General features: G+C 44.1%; 1 long non-coding RNA gene and 2 pseudogenes across 1 annotated transcript in view; 2 read left to right on the plus strand and 1 right to left on the minus strand.

Moving 5' to 3' along the window:
* Window positions 1–12,253, plus strand: part of LOC132535323 (uncharacterized) — a 34,443-nt gene extending 22,190 nt beyond the window's left edge. The window contains exon 3 of the long non-coding RNA XR_009547121.1: window positions 11,978–12,253. This is a non-coding gene — a long non-coding RNA (uncharacterized LOC132535323). The remainder of the gene's footprint in view (window positions 1–11,977) is intronic.
* Window positions 12,254–14,470: 2,217 nt separating this feature from the next.
* LOC107523293 (large ribosomal subunit protein eL34-like) lies at window positions 14,471–14,861 on the plus strand (annotated as a pseudogene).
* Window positions 14,862–15,023: 162 nt separating this feature from the next.
* LOC107523292 (large ribosomal subunit protein eL34-like) lies at window positions 15,024–15,414 on the minus strand (annotated as a pseudogene).
* Between the last annotated feature and the right edge of the window lie 1,290 nt (window positions 15,415–16,704).

The raw sequence follows: 16,704 nt of genomic DNA on the forward strand, positions 1-16,704 counted from the left end.
TGGAAAAGAGTTCTGCCAATATTTTCCTCTAAGTAATTGATAGTTTCTGGTCTAACATGCAAGGGGTGTTGAAATCCCCTTCTATGACTATTGCTGTGAATGTATTGCTGTATTCCTTTCAGTGGATGTTTGATGTAGTTAGATGGCCCCTCACTGGGTGCATAGATGTTAATAATCATTAAGGCTATCTGACTGACTGCTCCTCTGAGCATTAAGTAACATCCATCCCTATCTTTTAAAATTTTATTTATTTTAATGTCCATTGTGTCAGATTGAGAACAGCTATTTCTGTCCTTTTTTGTGTGGTCCATTGGCTTATTTGATAGTTTTCCATCCTTTCACTTTGAGTCTGTGTTCATCTTGTTAAGTGGGATTCCTGCAGACAACATGTGGTTGGTTGGGTTGTGTCTTCTGATCCATCTTTCTACTCTGTGCCTTTTAGCAGGTGAATCCAGGCCATTGACATTCATTGGTACTATAGAATGAAGACATTTTAATGCCATTATTCTAAGTCTGGAGTGTCCCACTAGATGGCCTGCCTGTGGTGATGTGGCTGTTTGTAAGAGACCTCTCCAAGCTTCTTGCAGGGCTGTTTCTACTTCACACTGGAAAGCACACACTCTGCTCTTGTGTGGCTTGCTTCTGATCTTCTCAACAGAGAGAACTACTTTTGACCTACAATAAATCTAAATTCTAGTACAAACATTTGCTCTCACTAGCTTAGCAGTGGGGGGATGATATTTAGTTTTTCTGAACCCCTGCCGAGTCTTCTGTGAAGTGGAGCTGATGCTGGTGATGGCACAGGATGATGTGGGACCAGCACAGACCCAGCCACATAGTAGGCCTCCCAGATGCCAGCTTTCTTTTGCTTTGCACCTTGTCCAGTTTGCTCCTGAAGGAGCAGCATCACTTGATAGAGCACTGTTTAGAGCACTGTTTAGAGCAGCATCACTTGATAGCAGCACTGTAAACCAGTTCTTTGATTGTTATTATTTATTTCCAGATAGAGACAGAAATTGAGAGGGGAGGTGGAGACAGAGAGATACTTGCAGCCCTGCTTCACCACTGATGAAGCTTTCCTCCCTGCAGGTGGGGGCCAGGAGCTTGAACCCAGGTCCTTGCATGTGCTTAACTAGGCCCACCACTGCTTGGCCCCACAGCACTGTAAATCATGTACGTAATCTTAAACTCTCTGGTAATTACTTTAAAAAAGGAAACAACAAAAAATAAACAAGATTTTGTGTCCTGAAGGAATTTTTGTTTCAATGTTCCGTTAAAAGTTAACAACAGGTGAGTTGTTTAACTCATACACACAATGGAATGCTACTCAGCTGTTAGGAATGATGAGTTCACCTTCTCCACCTCATTTTGGATGGATATCAATGGAGTCATATTGAGATAAGCCAGGAAGAGAAGGTTGAATGTGAAATGAGCTCACTCACAGGCAGAACTTAATAAGAACAGAAAGGGGTAACACAAAGTAAAACTTGGACTGGTTTGGTATATTGCATGAAGCAACAGATTTGGGGGGAATCAGGCAGAAAGAAGGCTGGGGGGGTGCTTTGAAATCCTGGTACACACTGGTGGAAAAGGACCTAGGCTGGAGGTGACAGTGTTTTGCAGACATAATCATGAAATGAGAACTTTTACCCATGTATCGACAACTGTACTGTAAATCATTAATCCCTCCAATAAAGTGATATTAAAAAGTCAAGTACTGCTTTAAAAAAAGGAAATGAGGTGACATTCATTTTACTAGTATGTCCTATTTAATCCAATGTAGCTAAAATACTACCAAGTCAACAGGCAATAGGTCATTAGATGTGTTATAACTTGCTTTCCACACCAAGTTTTCAAAATCGGAAGCACTGGGGGCTGGGCGGCAGCACAGCAGGTTAAGCACACGTGGCGCCAAGCGCAAGGACTGGCGTAAGGATCCCAGTTTGAGCCACCGGCTCCCCACCTGCAGGGGAGTCGCGGTGAAGCAGGTCTCAGCTGAGTTATCTTTCAGAAACAAAGTGACATGAAGTGACTCTGGTATCACCCGCCCCCTTCCATCTGAGAACAACGTACTTATTTTCAGCTGCACTGAATGAACGATAAGCAGACTGCTATGTAAGAAAAGATTGGTATTTAGTGATTCTTCAATGGCCATTTAATAAAAGGTATTTTGTTTATCATTTTATGTCATCATGAAAGTGTGAAATAGTGCCACAGAGTAAGAGCCTTGGAAACACGCATTTGTTAGATATTTAAAAAATGTTTTGGTAAATATACAAACTTGTTCATTTAAAAAAATTTTATAATCATTATTTATTGGCTAGAGACTGTCAGAAACTGAGAGGGGGAGGAGAAGTAGAGAGGAAGAGAGACACCTGCAGCCCTGCTTCACCACTCGCAAAGCTTCCCCCCCGCAGGTGGGGACTGGGGGCTGGAGCCTGGGTCCTTGCGCACTGTAATATGTGCGCTCAGCCAGGTGTGCTGCCACCCAGCCCGCAAACATGTTCATTCTTAACTGGAGTTGATCTTCAACTTTCAAGATTCTCAAATTTTGACTAGGTATTTTGCTTGACTGGAGGATTTATTTCTAACTTCTAATATCCTTATAGTATTGAAAACTAAGTAACTAGGGTGGGGAGACAACATGTGGTTATGCAAAAAAATCTTCATGCCTGAAGCTCTAAGGTCCCAATTTCTATCCCTGGTGCCATCATAAACCAATCTAAGCAGTGCTCTGGAAAGGAAGGAAGATAGGAAGGAATGAATGTAGGAACAAAGACGGGAGGAAGGAAGGAATTACTTTACTACAAGAACTTTCTTGGATCCAACAATATAACTCACTGTGAAGGTCCCTGATTTACCATGCACATGACCCAGGTTCGAGTCCCTGATTTGCTACATGGGAGAACAATGGCACAAGAAAAAGCTTTGGTGCTATGGGAACTGTAGGGAGGTTGTGGGGATGTGGTGGAGACTGGCAGGGCTTGACCTGAGAAGTAAGTCTGTCCTGTTAGTCTCTCTCTCTATGGAGGGGTTGAGCAAAAGGGGAGACACAGGAACCTCAAAAGGTCACCGGACATTTAAGTCTTCCCTGCCTCACAAAACATCCTGCATCTTCCTGCCTCCAGGAGCCGGCATTCCTTAAAACATTAAGCCTGCTCCACCCTGCATTCCTTTTATTATCTGCATATCAGTCTTCTGCTTTGTCTTACAAATGACTAAAGGTCTCCTTCTTAATTCCCCGCAGGGTATTGCTAATCCTGCCAGTTGAACCCCTGGCAACAGTTGCTGGGGAGGTCCATGCCATTCCCAGGCCCCTTTGCCTTTCTCCACCCCCTTCCCTAACCATATATGGTATTGTCAAGCCACTTCCATTTCTGTCTTGTCTCTTCCATGTCCCGACCTCGAGGAGGGCGGGCGTGCAGACCAGGAGGCTGACGCTGGCCATTGCCTTTGGCGTCACATGGCTTAACCAGGTGTGCTAGCTCCCGACTCTGGGGTGCTCTGATGAATAAAGATTTGTATTGCCTTGCCGCCACAAGCTTGGTTCCAGGGTCATCTCTCTCACCCTCACATCGCTATCCTGACAGGGAACTATCTATATATCTAAAAAAAGCCTGGGGCAGTAAAGCCTAGGGACAGCAACAGAATTCCAAGTCACTATCAAATGTTTAGCAGTACAAGTACAGAGCAACTTATCTTCACTTTTTTGCCTCCAGGGTTATCATTGGGACTCAGTGCTGGCACTATGAATCCATTTTGTTGGATAAGACTGAGAGAATTTGAGAGAAGTGGGGTAAATAGGGAGAGAGAAAGATAGACACTTGCAGACCTGCTTCATCACTTGTGAAGTGACCCCCTTGCAGGTGGGGAGCTGGGGGCTCCAACCTGGATCCCTGCTTGGCTCCTTGCGCTTAGTACTATGTGCGCTTAACCTGGTGCACCACTGCCTGGCCCCCTAATGTTATTTTTTTAAGACTTATTTATTTCATGAAAAAGGTTATAGCATTGCTCTGGCATACACAGTGCCAGGAATCTGTCCTGGGGTCTTATACCTGCAGGTCCTACACCCGCTACTTCCTGCTCACTTCATGTTACTCTTGATGTTTTGTGACCTTCAGATCATGACTCTGATACTTTGGTAGGGACTAACTTGTTGTTGTTGTTTTGCCTCCAGGGTTATCGCTGGGGCTTGGTACCTGTACAACAAATTCCACTGCTTCTGGTGGCCGTTTTTCCCATTTTGTTGCCCTTGCTAGTTGCCCTTTTTGTTGTCGTTGTTGTTGGCTAGGACAGAGAGAAATGGAGAGAGGAAGGAAAGACAGAGAGGAGGAGAGAAAGACAGACATCTGCAGACCTGCTTCACCACCTGTGAAGTGACTCCCCTGCAGGTGGGGAGCTAGGTCTTGAACCGGGATCCTTAAGCCGCACCTTGTGCTTTATGCCATGTGTGCTTAACCCGCTGCACTACCGCTCGACTCCCAGGCTAACATTTGTCTTTAAGACAAACACACTGGGTTTGGTTTTGGAATTTCAATATCAGGACTGTGGGGGTTGCAATTTCATTATTAATATGGAGAGCTATTGTTAAAGATTATCTTATTTGTACCATGTCTTCCTTTGCTTATAAGTTTGGCATATTTTTGTGATTTTCCTTTTAAAAAATCTAGTCTATCACCAGTATGTTCTGGAGCCTTGCCTCTCCAGACCTCTGGCCCACTGGAGAAGGATAGAAACAGGCTGGAGGTATGGATCAAGCTGCCAGTGCCCTCGTCCAGTGGAGAAGCAATTACAGACGCCAGAACTCCCACCTTCTGCACCCCAAAAACAACCTTGATCCATACTCCCAGCAGGGGAGAAGTGATAGGAGGAAGAGGATAAGAGGGCTATGAACTTCAGCTTCATTGGCACTCAGAGAGGAGGAAAAGGAGAGGAACATATGGAGGTAGTGATGTTGTCATGAGTGGCTTGGAGGGGAAGAGAGGATTGCATCCGGAAGAAAAATGGGGCGATTATGTGTAAATGTGGGCAAATGGCTGTAGAGACTATGGCTGGCCCGTGTGGTGGCCGGCAGTGGGGTGACTGAAGATTCAGAACTCTGGTGGTGGGAATGGAGTGGACTTAGACTCCTGTTGACATGTAATTTTGTAAATCAATATTAAATCAGTAAAAATGATTTCAAAAATTTGGCCTGTATCTCACTCTTACTGCATATCTCAGTTCAGAACCCTGGTGGTGGGAATGGAGTGGACTTAGACTTCTGTTGGCATGTAATTTTGTAAATTGATATTAAATCAGTAATAATTATTTTAAAAATCTGGCCTATATCTCACTCTTACTGACTTCCAGTGCTCAAGTGGATGTGTATATGAGACAGCACAGGTTTCAAGATTCAAGCGTGGCTGCCCTCTGTGGCCTTTCCACTATTAGAAGGATTCTGCTCCTGCCATTGAAAACATTCTGGTCTCTGAAGGCTAATGTCGGGTCAGAGCATGGTTCTTTTCACATATTTATGTTGTAAAATCCTGTTCTCTGTTTCAGGAGTTACTTGAGCACTGGCTACAATAAGCTGTCACTTAAGGCCATCAAGAGGTTTCTGGAAATTGTAAGCAAGTCCACATATAAGGAAAACAGGTCCTGGAATTAAGCCAATTTGTTCAACATAGGCAGTTTTTTTTTTTTTCCTCATCCACACTATAATGGAAGGGCCTGCTCTGTATGGAAGAATGTTGGCTCATGCCTTCAGGCAGTGTGGATCTAATTAGATCTATATGTGATCCAGTTGCAAGTATAAAAGCCAGGCAGAATTATGTTTGTGAAAAAAAGTATACTGAGGAGATGCATTACTGTCCTCACCAGTGATGGTGGAATTCCTCTCAGAGTTTGTTTATACGCAGCTGTGGGAACTGCTTCCTTCTTTGCTTTGTTCCAGGACTTGAGCTCATCACACCCCCAAGTCTCTTGGGTGAATCCACTTCTTTAGTGGGTGGTGGGGGTGGCTTGAGGGGAGATTTGAATGCAGTGGTTGCGTCAGTACAGTACCAAGGGATGAGGTGGCAGTGACAGCCACATCACATATCCCTAGCCCAGCCAGAGGCAGACTCAGAGCAGAAGCCCCACGGAGGTTGGGGACAGGGCAGAGACAAGACCTGGCCCAAGCACGCCTAGGCTAGTGGCTTTCAAACTTTGCTATACATGAGAATCACCTGGGACATTTATGCAAGTCCCAGTGTCCAGACAGCGCCCCAAACTAATTAAATTAGGATCTCTGTAGAGGTAGGACCCAAGTATCTGTACACCTTTAAAATCCCCTAAGGCTCTTGACATTGCTGGGCACCAGCTTGGCCAAACACAAGGCCCCGGGTTGAGTCTCTCAGGACATGGAGGCATCGTGTTTGCATCAAAGAGCTGCGTAGATGGTGAGTGGTGCAGTGCTCTGTATTTCTCTCTTCTCTTTCTTTGTCTAAATAAAAACAGTAAGTGAGGCCATTTATCAGCATTGTGTGGACTTGAAGTCTGGGGAAGCAGAAGTAAATTCTCCCCTCAAGACATTCTAGTAAAGCTGAATGTGTGGGTGCAGGTTGGGGGGTAGGGAAGAGATGGTTTGGAGAAGTGTTTCTCTCTTTTTTTCTTCAATCTTTCTTATTATCTTTATTTATTTATTAGATAGCCAGAAATCAAGAGGGAAGGGAAGATAGAGAGACCGAGAGAGGCCTGCAGCCCTGTTTCACTACTCCCAAAGCTCTCCTCCCACATGTGGGGACCAGGGGCTTGGCCCAGGTCCTCGTGCATTAAAACATGCACTCAGCCAGGTGCACCACCACCTGGCCCCTGATCAGTGTTTCTCAAACTTTAATATTTATATAAATCACCTGGGTATCATGCAAAAGTATCTAGAGTGAAATTGGAGTTTTTTAAATATATATATTTCTAATAAGTTCCCACAGATTACCTGTACTTCTGGCCCATTTCAAGAGGCCAGGATGTTCTACTCATCATCGGGTTACGTAGTGGTCTCCAAGATTTCAGAAAATGGAAAACAGAAACTAGGAAAAACTGGGGAAAACTCTGAGCTGAGACTCTAAGTGGAGAATGCTGAAGTTGCCCTAGAATGCTCAGGGGATTTTTGACTTGAAGTGCAGCTCCCTGGAAACATCTATGGACTTATCTGTACAGCTAAATAACCAAGAACAGAAGTATCCAAGGCAGTTAACAGGAGAGTCCATACAGCCAAGAGTGGTTGTGAAAACAGACTGAATCAGTGGAGCCAGAGGGGTTTTGGAAAACATGCATGTTCTGACTCCAGCTGATGTCCCCAAGGGTGGGTTGGAGAAACTGACACAGTTGTGAGATCGTTGAACACCTAGCTGAAAAGAAAAATCAGAATTTCCCTCTTATCTCCCTGCTACATTATCACTGTATAGCAGAGCCAAAATCCTTCACTAGTGTGTTCAAGCAATTTGACAGGTCTCTATATTAAAGTCAAATATCTCATTTATATTTCCCCATAAGTCTCCTAAATACTAATGTCCCTGCCTTTAACCCTTTGAGAGCCTAGGATTAGAATACATTATTTTTGTTCCCTCTTTCCTTTCTTTCCCCAGCCCACCACCAAAAGAAGGAATCTGGCAAATAGATGTGGTATGTGGTGCTAGGGATCAAACTTGGGACCTAAGGCATGCAAGTTCCATGTTCTGTCACTGAGCATCAAATCATTTCTGCTCCTGCATATCACGGGCCACCACTCCGCTGCCTCTTTCTTTCAAACAGGTTTTGAGCACACAGACCACATCCTAGGTGCCTTTCTGAAGTTGCTTTCTATGATCTGCTCTGGCTAAACTTGCTATGCACAACTTGCCTCCCACTCTCTGCCCCTCGGTTGTTTTTCATGCCCCAACTTTGACTTGCTTGCAGATCAGTCTTTCATATGAATCTCTAGGTGGGAAACAAAAAACAGCAGATGGAAAATACCCATTGAAAATTTTTTCCTTACAATCCTTACTGAAATTATACAAAATAATGCCTTCCCCCAGAATGAAAAAATACGTTCTCTCCAAAACACTTTCCCTCAGGAGGAAGACTTTGCTCCCTCTCTTTAACAAGCAGTGCCTTCAACTTCCCCTCCACTGCTGCACAACTCTTTAGCCTGACTCTCACTCTCCTCCAAAGAACTTTTTTCTGTCTTGAGTCAATCTGAGCTAATTCCCATTGCTTGACCTTCAAGTAGAGATGCTCAAGGCTGTGATGGAATGGCAGGGATGCCGTCCACAGGTCTGCATGGGAATCCACACTGGTCTGAGGTCACCAGCCGTCCAGTTCACCGGGACCTGCATGTGTCTCCTAGGATGTGGCACGTTTAGAGCTGAGACAGGCCTGAGCTAGCCTAGGTGGCTGGTCAACCTTGCTGAACCCCATAAACTTAACACAGTTGTGATCTTATGGTTGACTACAAGTGGCTATTCATTACTGTGTCTTGAGAAAAAGAAAAATCTCAAGAGTACGTTCCCCAACAAACCTTCTGAAACCAAAGGCTCTCTGTGGAAATGCTCAGCGGTTTTGTTTGAGTGACTCCTTCATAATGTCTTGATTTGAGCAGTGGTAAGCTCACCAGGAAGCTCGCCAGGCTTGGGTTTCAGAGGTCCTCGTCTGTTCAAGGAGGGCCTGCTGAATAGTCAGTGTTGTTTATCAGTTCATTTTTTAACTGCAGTGCTTTAGATGATCTTTCTTTTCTGAGTTTTCCTCCCATCAAGTAGCATCACTGGTGTGTCCAGAGGTGATTCTGGGTATTCTAGTAAAGGGATGTTAAACTAGAAACGCATGTAACTTGGGTTTAGTGGGATGTATCGATGTAGTTGCAGTCACTCCTTGTTTAGTTAAGCTGCTGATGGCTTGAACTGGTACAGAAAAGGCTCACACCCAGCCGTGAGCGTTGTGTGTGATGTCCAGCTCAAGGTGTGTCTTGTACACGCCGGGAAGAAGAGCTGAGCTGCCCGTAGCTCCAAAGCCTGATCACAGGTGCGGCAGAGTCGACAGAGAGCCCTGGAGGAGGAGGCGAGGCCTCTTCAGGAAGTCGCGTGCGGGTCCTGCGGAAGAAGAGAGAACGGGAGCAATAGATCGTTTCTGCCTGCACAGAAAGAAGCTTTGGGGAGCAGACACACCTGGCCTTGGGTGCTTCATTATTGATTGCATTTGGTCAAACTTGAAATTCACTAAGAAATAAGCCATCTAGAAGACATAGCAAATTTGAAAGTTTGAGAATACAGGAGAACACTAGCTTTGTGAGATGAAAGTTAATGGAAGAGTGAATATCACCAGGTGCTCAACTGATGCTGTGAGAAATTATATTCAGAGCAATGACGTTTTCCGCAATGGAGCTGGGGTGCCCTCCCCCAGATGAGATCATGCTTCCAGCACCGTGCCCTGTATATCCTGGCACTGCTAATGAAAACAGCACTTACCACATTTTTATTTTGTGATGCCTGGAAACTCCTCAAGGGCAGGTCTCACTGATGGTGTTAGAGAGTCAGCAACAGCTGGCAGAGTGCCTGTGCCCCAAAGAAGGGTCACCTCAAGAGATGCTTACTGAATCTCATTAAAATACCACGCAGGATCTCTGGCCACTGCAGCCCAGTGCCAGACTACTTAGCAAGGGCTAGACGATAGCTGTTCTAATACAAGCCTTGCATCGAAAGCAACTGGGAGGGTTCTGGGCTAGGAGATCCTTTCCCTGCCGACCCCAAGACAGGAACCGTAGAAGGACAAGTCTGTGTCGGGGGGGCTCTGTGATGGCACAGAGGTGAGGGGGTACCAGGACTTGCTGCCCGTTGTGCAGAACCCAAAAGAAGAGAGAACAGTGTTGCAAGTGAAACAAAGGAGGGCAGGAAGTCACAAGTGCACTGCAGTTAAAGCCATGTACCTCATCCTAGCTTTGAACTGAGCTACGTTTCTACATCATGATGTAAACCAGAAGCCATTTAAAAAAAAACTCTTAGAGCAGTGATTCTTAGATGGAGAAGTAATGTATCCCATACCAAGAATACTGACCAGGTACACTGCCATTTTTGTTAATTGAAATAACATTGGCTTGCAGTACCAGTTTTAGTTTCATACACACACACACATACACACATACACACATACACACATGCACACATACACACACACACACACTCACACATGCACACACACACTCACACACACACACACACACACACGTATGCAGGCCTCAGAGAGTCCCTGAACCATTCATTCAAGAGACCCATCTACCTATTGCCCCCCCCCACACACACACACTTCCTCATTCCATTCCTTCCAATAAACACTATAGTTTTCACTGAGTTCATGAGTCAGACTGGTTAATTTTTTCGTAATTTGTTTTATTTATATTCCACATGTGAGTTAAACCCTTTAGTGATTGTCTTTCACTTCCTTTTTCACTATTTCACTTAGCAGAATCACAAGTTCTACCCACATTACTCAGAAGAACACAATATTATTTATTTTAAAGGTAGACTAGTAGTCCATTGAGTACATATGCCATGGCTTCTTAATCCTGTCCTCTGCTTATGGGCATTTAGGCTGACTGTCTGTTTTTGTTGTTTATCTTTAATCAGTAGATAAACAAACAAAAACCTGCCTGGGATGTAGCTGGAAACAGATGGGGGACTGACCAGTCAGGGTCAGGAAATGGGCTCTCGAGTCAGCCAGCTCTTCTGTCAGCAAGAAGACATGAGCATAGTGTTACCCAGGAGCAAAGATGGAGCTTAGAGGACTGGGGACACACTGCCCAGTGAGCTTGTAAGGGGTCCTGGGGAAGTGAACTTGGGGATGGTCTCAAAGGGTGGGTGGGATCACTGCATGGAATTAAACCCACTGAAGTTTCTCTGAAGGGATGCCACAGAAAACCACTTGGGAAGACCATTCTTAGTGTTCCACTGATGCCAACTGTATAATGCTCTTGGCTTCCTGGAATCATTCATTGTCTGTCCCCTTTTTTATTTTTGCCCTCAGTTATCGAGGGGGCTTGGTGCTTGAATGGCTCCACTGTTCGTAGTAGCTTTTTTCTTTTCTTTTTCTCTCTTTTTGCTGTAGAGTGAGAGACAAAAATAGAGAAGAGACACTGCACCACTGCTCCGCCACTTCTGAAACTGACCCCCTGCAGGAGGATATGGAGGGTTTGAACTCCAGTCCTGAGCATGGGAACGTGTGTGCTGTCACCTGGTCCTTGTTTCGTCCCTTCTTAAACTTAATCGACAGCTTCACATTTGTAGATGGAAATGGCAAGAATAATACAAAGATTGGCCAGTTAGCATTTCACCCCACTTTCATTATACTTCTATGTACATGCTTCTGAATTATTTGCAAGTTGCAAGCATTTTGTCCCCTTTGACTTTAAATACTCTCATGCATACATCCCAAGAAAGGAAGATTCTGGAGGCCCAGAGATAGTTCACCCAGAAGAGCACTGCTCTGTTATATGTGAAGCCCTGTGTTCAAGCCCCAGCACCACATGGGAACATGTAAAATGAGCCCAGTGTGAGGAAATTCACTCTTAATTTAACTTTAATTGAAATAGCCACGTGCCCACAGTTAGTGGTTAACAGTCTACAGCTCTGCGCAACACAGCACAGTCCCACCCCACCTTAGTTCCTCTTTCTGGGGCTTTAAGCAAGCAGCTTGGAAACTCAGAGCACCTCCAGGCATGTTTGGTTTAAACAGCTCGGTATCTCCTTTAAAAGAAGTTAACAGAGTTGCCTACGTTTAAAAGCTGTGTGTTTGCACATGGGGTTTGGAATGCCTGGCTTTTCATGAATATTCGGAAGCTGACACACCTCCCACCTGGGCCTCAGGCTCCTCTCAGCTCCCTGTGAGTGAGGCCTTATGTTGAGAGTCACCTCGTTGAGTTGAGATCCACGGGCCCTGGGGCCCTTGTGGTACCTCCACCAGAGCCTGTTACCTGTCCTGCATCTCCCCTCAGGGCCAGAAGCCTCGAAGGTTGTCAGTCTAGCAGATAACACTGCCCCGGGAACCATGGGAGCAGAACTACCTGGTGGGGACCACCCTTGAAGCCACTTATTTCACTGAAGTTCTCTTCTCTGAGGAATGTCTCCACTCAAGTTCCATCCCGAAGTGCTCTGTTGCATTCTTTCCTCTGTGGGGATGAATGAGAAGTCAGCTTGACACCTTGGACAGGTAAAAGCAATGCTTCTTCCTGAGTTGGGCAGTGGTCTGAATTCTGCCTCTGAATCCTAAATACTCCATGAATTTGCCTGGGTGTGGGTGTGTACGGTTTTGCAAGATCTCCTTTGTGGAATCACAGGCTCAGGTTTGAAAATGATGTGGGGTGTATGTGTCTTTATTATGAATTAGATTTACATTTATAAAGTTATTTTGATGACAGTACAGAGCCCTCTGTGCCAGGCTCCAGTGTCCTCTCAACATTTTAGATGAACCAGGTGCATTTGTTACAATGAATGAATCAAGACTGACACCTTATGATCAGCGGAAGAGCAAATTCCCTTTATTTTCACTTAGTATCTGTTTCCACCCCAGGATCCTATCCAGAACACTGTAGTCATCCTGTCTCCGTAAGCTCCTCTGGACTGTGACAGTCCCTCTCTAGGGCTTTATTTCTGGCTAACCTTGATGATTTGAAGCATGATGGTCAGGTGTTCTTAGAATGCGCCTCAGTTAGGATTTTGTGTGATGTTTTTCTCCTTCTTAGCCTGGGACTGCATGTTTTAGGAACGAAGATCACAGAAGTGGCATTCTCATCACTTTACATATCAAGGGGCGACTCTATCAACACCACGCTGCTTGTTGTGATGCTTGATTTAAGCTTTGTCAGGTTTTCCACTAAATTGCTCCCTCCCCTTCCCATGTCTTCCTCTGTACAGCCTACATTTGAGAGAACACTGGAATTTCTTCTACCTGAGAATTTCTTCTACGTCTTCCCCAGCTTATTTATATAACATTTATACTATATTATATATAATAAATATGATATATTGTATTATATATATTATATATGATATAGCTATATATGTTATATACTATATATTATACTTATTTATATTATATAATCTATATAATCAGTCTTTTATTTGCCGGTACAGACTCATGGGCATTCAATGTGCATTTTGGAATATAATGCAAGTTGCTTAATTTTGTTTCTCAAGTCATTGCAGTTTTGGGCCTGGGAGCTCTTTGAACTGATGTCTCTGTCCTTTAACAAGTCCCATCAGAGGGAGCTGTTTTGTTGTAATACTTGTTTGCCTTTTGGCCTTCATCGTTTGTATTTCCTGCACCAGGTGTTTCTCTGCAGAGTTCTGATTCCTTTCTTGGCAGTGTAAATTGGAGCTAAGATTTGGATGCTGTTTGTTGCTACTAGGGGGACTCTGCTTCTCGGCTCTTTCACCAGACAGCATGGAGCCATGAGGAGACTAACCTCTCTGGATGGTAATAGTTCCGTGTGTAACCGTGTATCTATATTAAGCTAGACGTGAATTCACAATGCTTCTTCTAGCTCTAACCCATTGCCACATGTGTTAGTTGATCTCATCCTATCAGAGGCTCCTCCTACACTATCCATTTACTTAATCATTCAGTTCCGGGTGTACCCACAGCATAACTGTTAGCCAGGACTGAGAGGAGCTCACTGGTTAGGGTGCCTGCCTGCCATCTTTGCTTTTCTAGAATGCTATACACAGTGGAATACACATTTCACTTGGCAGTGTGTAGTTAAAATTCATACATGGCCTCTTATACTTCGATAACGTGTTTCTTTTTGTCACTTAATATTGCACTTTGTGAATACACCATCATTTGCTCGTCCGTTCCCCTGTTTGAGGACAGCTTGGTTCTTTGTATGCTCTCTAGGTTGGTAGTCTCCAGGATTTCGTGGCTCTAGGCTGACTTTTTCATAGAGAGGCCACAGCACCCAAGTTTCCTTCAATGTGGTAGGGGCCAGGCTTGAACCTGGCTCTAGCATATGGCAATGCAGTACTCAATCCAAGTGAGCTATTGTGCCAACTTGGTTATGTTCAGTTCTTGGCGATTATGAATAAAGCAAGTATAAATATTGACACATGCCAGTTTTCATGTGGCTATTGGTTTTAAGTCAGTTTCATAAATACCTACAAACACGATTACTTACTGGATATAGGTTGAGTCAATGTGAAGCTTTGCAGGAAGCTGTCAGCCTCTCCAAAGTGGCAGTCCTTCTGCCTCACTTTCACCAATAATGTGAGTTCCTGTTACTCCACATCTCCAGGAGTTGGCATTGTCAGGTTTCTTTTAGACATTCTAATAGGTGTACAGCAGTAATTCAGTTGAACACATTGTTTTAATGTAACCAGTCTATGACCCCCCCCCAAAAATGAGGTTATTTGTTTTATTGAACTACTTAGAAACACAACTTTTTAAAAATCAGAAAACACTCTTCCAGAAATGACATCAACAGGCATTCGCAATGGCCCAGCGTTCGACCTACAAACGTAAACCTTCCTACGTCACGGCCTCCAACAAAACTCAGCTGTCCCAAACCCCAGGTAGTGAAGTATTTACCTTTACACCAAGAAGGCTAGGGAGGCGTCCAAATCTGCATATGGTGTCTGCCCAGGCCGACTTCGTGGGGCTCGTGCACTGAGGCCTAAAGTCCTTAAGAGGCTGTCAAAGCCCAAGATGACGTCATCAGCACGTCATCCATGTGCGATGAGGGCATCCATGACAGGACTGAGCCTGCTGCCCTTACTGAGGAGCAGAAAACTGTCAGCAAAGTGTTGAAGGCGTAAGCACCAAGTCAGAAAGCTAAACAAATGGACCACTTTTTGAGCAATAAAATTTTTTTTAAAAAAACTTAAAAATCAGAAAACAAGTAAAATTAAATAGAATATAGGTATTGCCAAGTAGCTGAAGTATCTCATTATTGTACTTAACATATTAAATGTCTATGTTACAAGCACAGTTTCTGTTGCTACTTGGCAATACCTATATTCTATTTAATTTTACTTGTTTTCTGATTTTTAAGTTTTTTTAAAAAAAATTTTATTGCTCAAAAAGTGGTCCATTTGTTTAGCTTTCTGACTTGGTGCTTACGCCTTCAACACTTTGCTGACAGTTTTCTGCTCCTCAGTAAGGGCAGCAGGCTCAGTCCTGTCATGGATGCCCTCATCGCACATGGATGACGTGCTGATGACGTCATCTTGGGCTTTGACAGCCTCTTAAGGACTTTAGGCCTCAGTGCACGAGCCCCACGAAGTCGGCCTGGGCAGACACCATATGCAGATTTGGACGCCTCCCTAGCCTTCTTGGTGTAAAGGTAAATACTTCACTACCTGGGGTTTGGGACAGCTGAGTTTTGTTGGAGGCCGTGACGTAGGAAGGTTTACGTTTGTAGGTCGAACGCTGGGCCATTGCGAATGCCTGTTGATGTCATTTCTGGAAGAGTGTTTTCTGATTTTTAAAAAGTTGTGTTTCTAAGTAGTTCAATAAAACAAATAACCTCATTTTTGGGGGGGGGTCATAGACTGGTTACATTAAAACAATGTGTTCAACTGAATTACTGCTGTACACCTATTAGAATGTCTAAAAGAAACCTGACAATGCCAACTCCTGGAGATGTGGAGTAACAGGAACTCACATTATTGGTGAAAGTGAGGCAGAAGGACTGCCACTTTGGAGAGGCTGACAGCTTCCTGCAAAGCTTCACATTGACTCAACCTATATCCAGTAAGTAATCGTGTTTGTAGGTATTTATGAAACTGACTTAAAACCAATAGCCACATGAAAACTGGCATGTGTCAATATTTATACTTGCTTTATTCATAATCGCCAAGAACTGAACATAACCAAGTTGGCACAATAGCTCACTATTGTATCTCATTATTGTACTTAACATATTAAATGTCTATGTTACAAGCACAGTTTCTGTTGTACTTTAAAAGGAAGTATAGAGGAATTGCGCAGTAGTGCAGCGGGTTAAGCGCATGTGGCACAAAGCACAAGGACTGGTAGAAAGATCTCGGTTTGAGCCCCCAGCTCCCCACCTGCAGGGGAGTCGCTTCATAGGCAGTGAAGCAGGTCTGCAGGTGTCTGTCTTTCTCTCCCCCTCTCTGTCTCCCCCTCCTTTCTCTCTGTCCTATCCAACAACGACAACAACAGCAACAATAATAACTACAACAATAAAACAAGGGCAACAAAAGGGAATGAATAAGTAAATATTAAAAACAAAAAAAGGAAGCATACATGATTAATCAGACAACATTTTCCTGGTTCCCAATTTAAGTAGGAATGTGTCTGGTAAACTTTGAACTTTGAGTAGACACAGAATATCATAAATGTGTCATCAACCAATTAGACAACTGTGGCAACATACTTCAACTGGTAGTTCCTTTACTCCACCTCCATCAACCACCACTTCTTTCTAAGAGTCCAGGTGGACTGCAGCGTGTGTGTGTGTGTGTGTGTGTGTGTGTGTGTGTGTCCGTGTCCAGAGCACTGCACAGCTCTGCCTCACGGTATTAGAGGGGACTGAATTGGAGACTTCAGAACTTCAGGCATAAAAGTCTTTTGCATAAGCGTTATGTTACCTACACTACCTTCATTTGTCTTTGTCCTGTTTTTAATGAAATTTTGGAAGAGGCAGGATAATCTGGGCATAGTAAGCTTGAATAAGTGCCTGTGAAGTAAACTGAATGAAGATGA

The sequence above is a fragment of the Erinaceus europaeus genome, chromosome 21 (assembly GCF_950295315.1).
Source record: "Erinaceus europaeus chromosome 21, mEriEur2.1, whole genome shotgun sequence".
NCBI lineage: Eukaryota > Metazoa > Chordata > Mammalia > Eulipotyphla > Erinaceidae > Erinaceus > Erinaceus europaeus.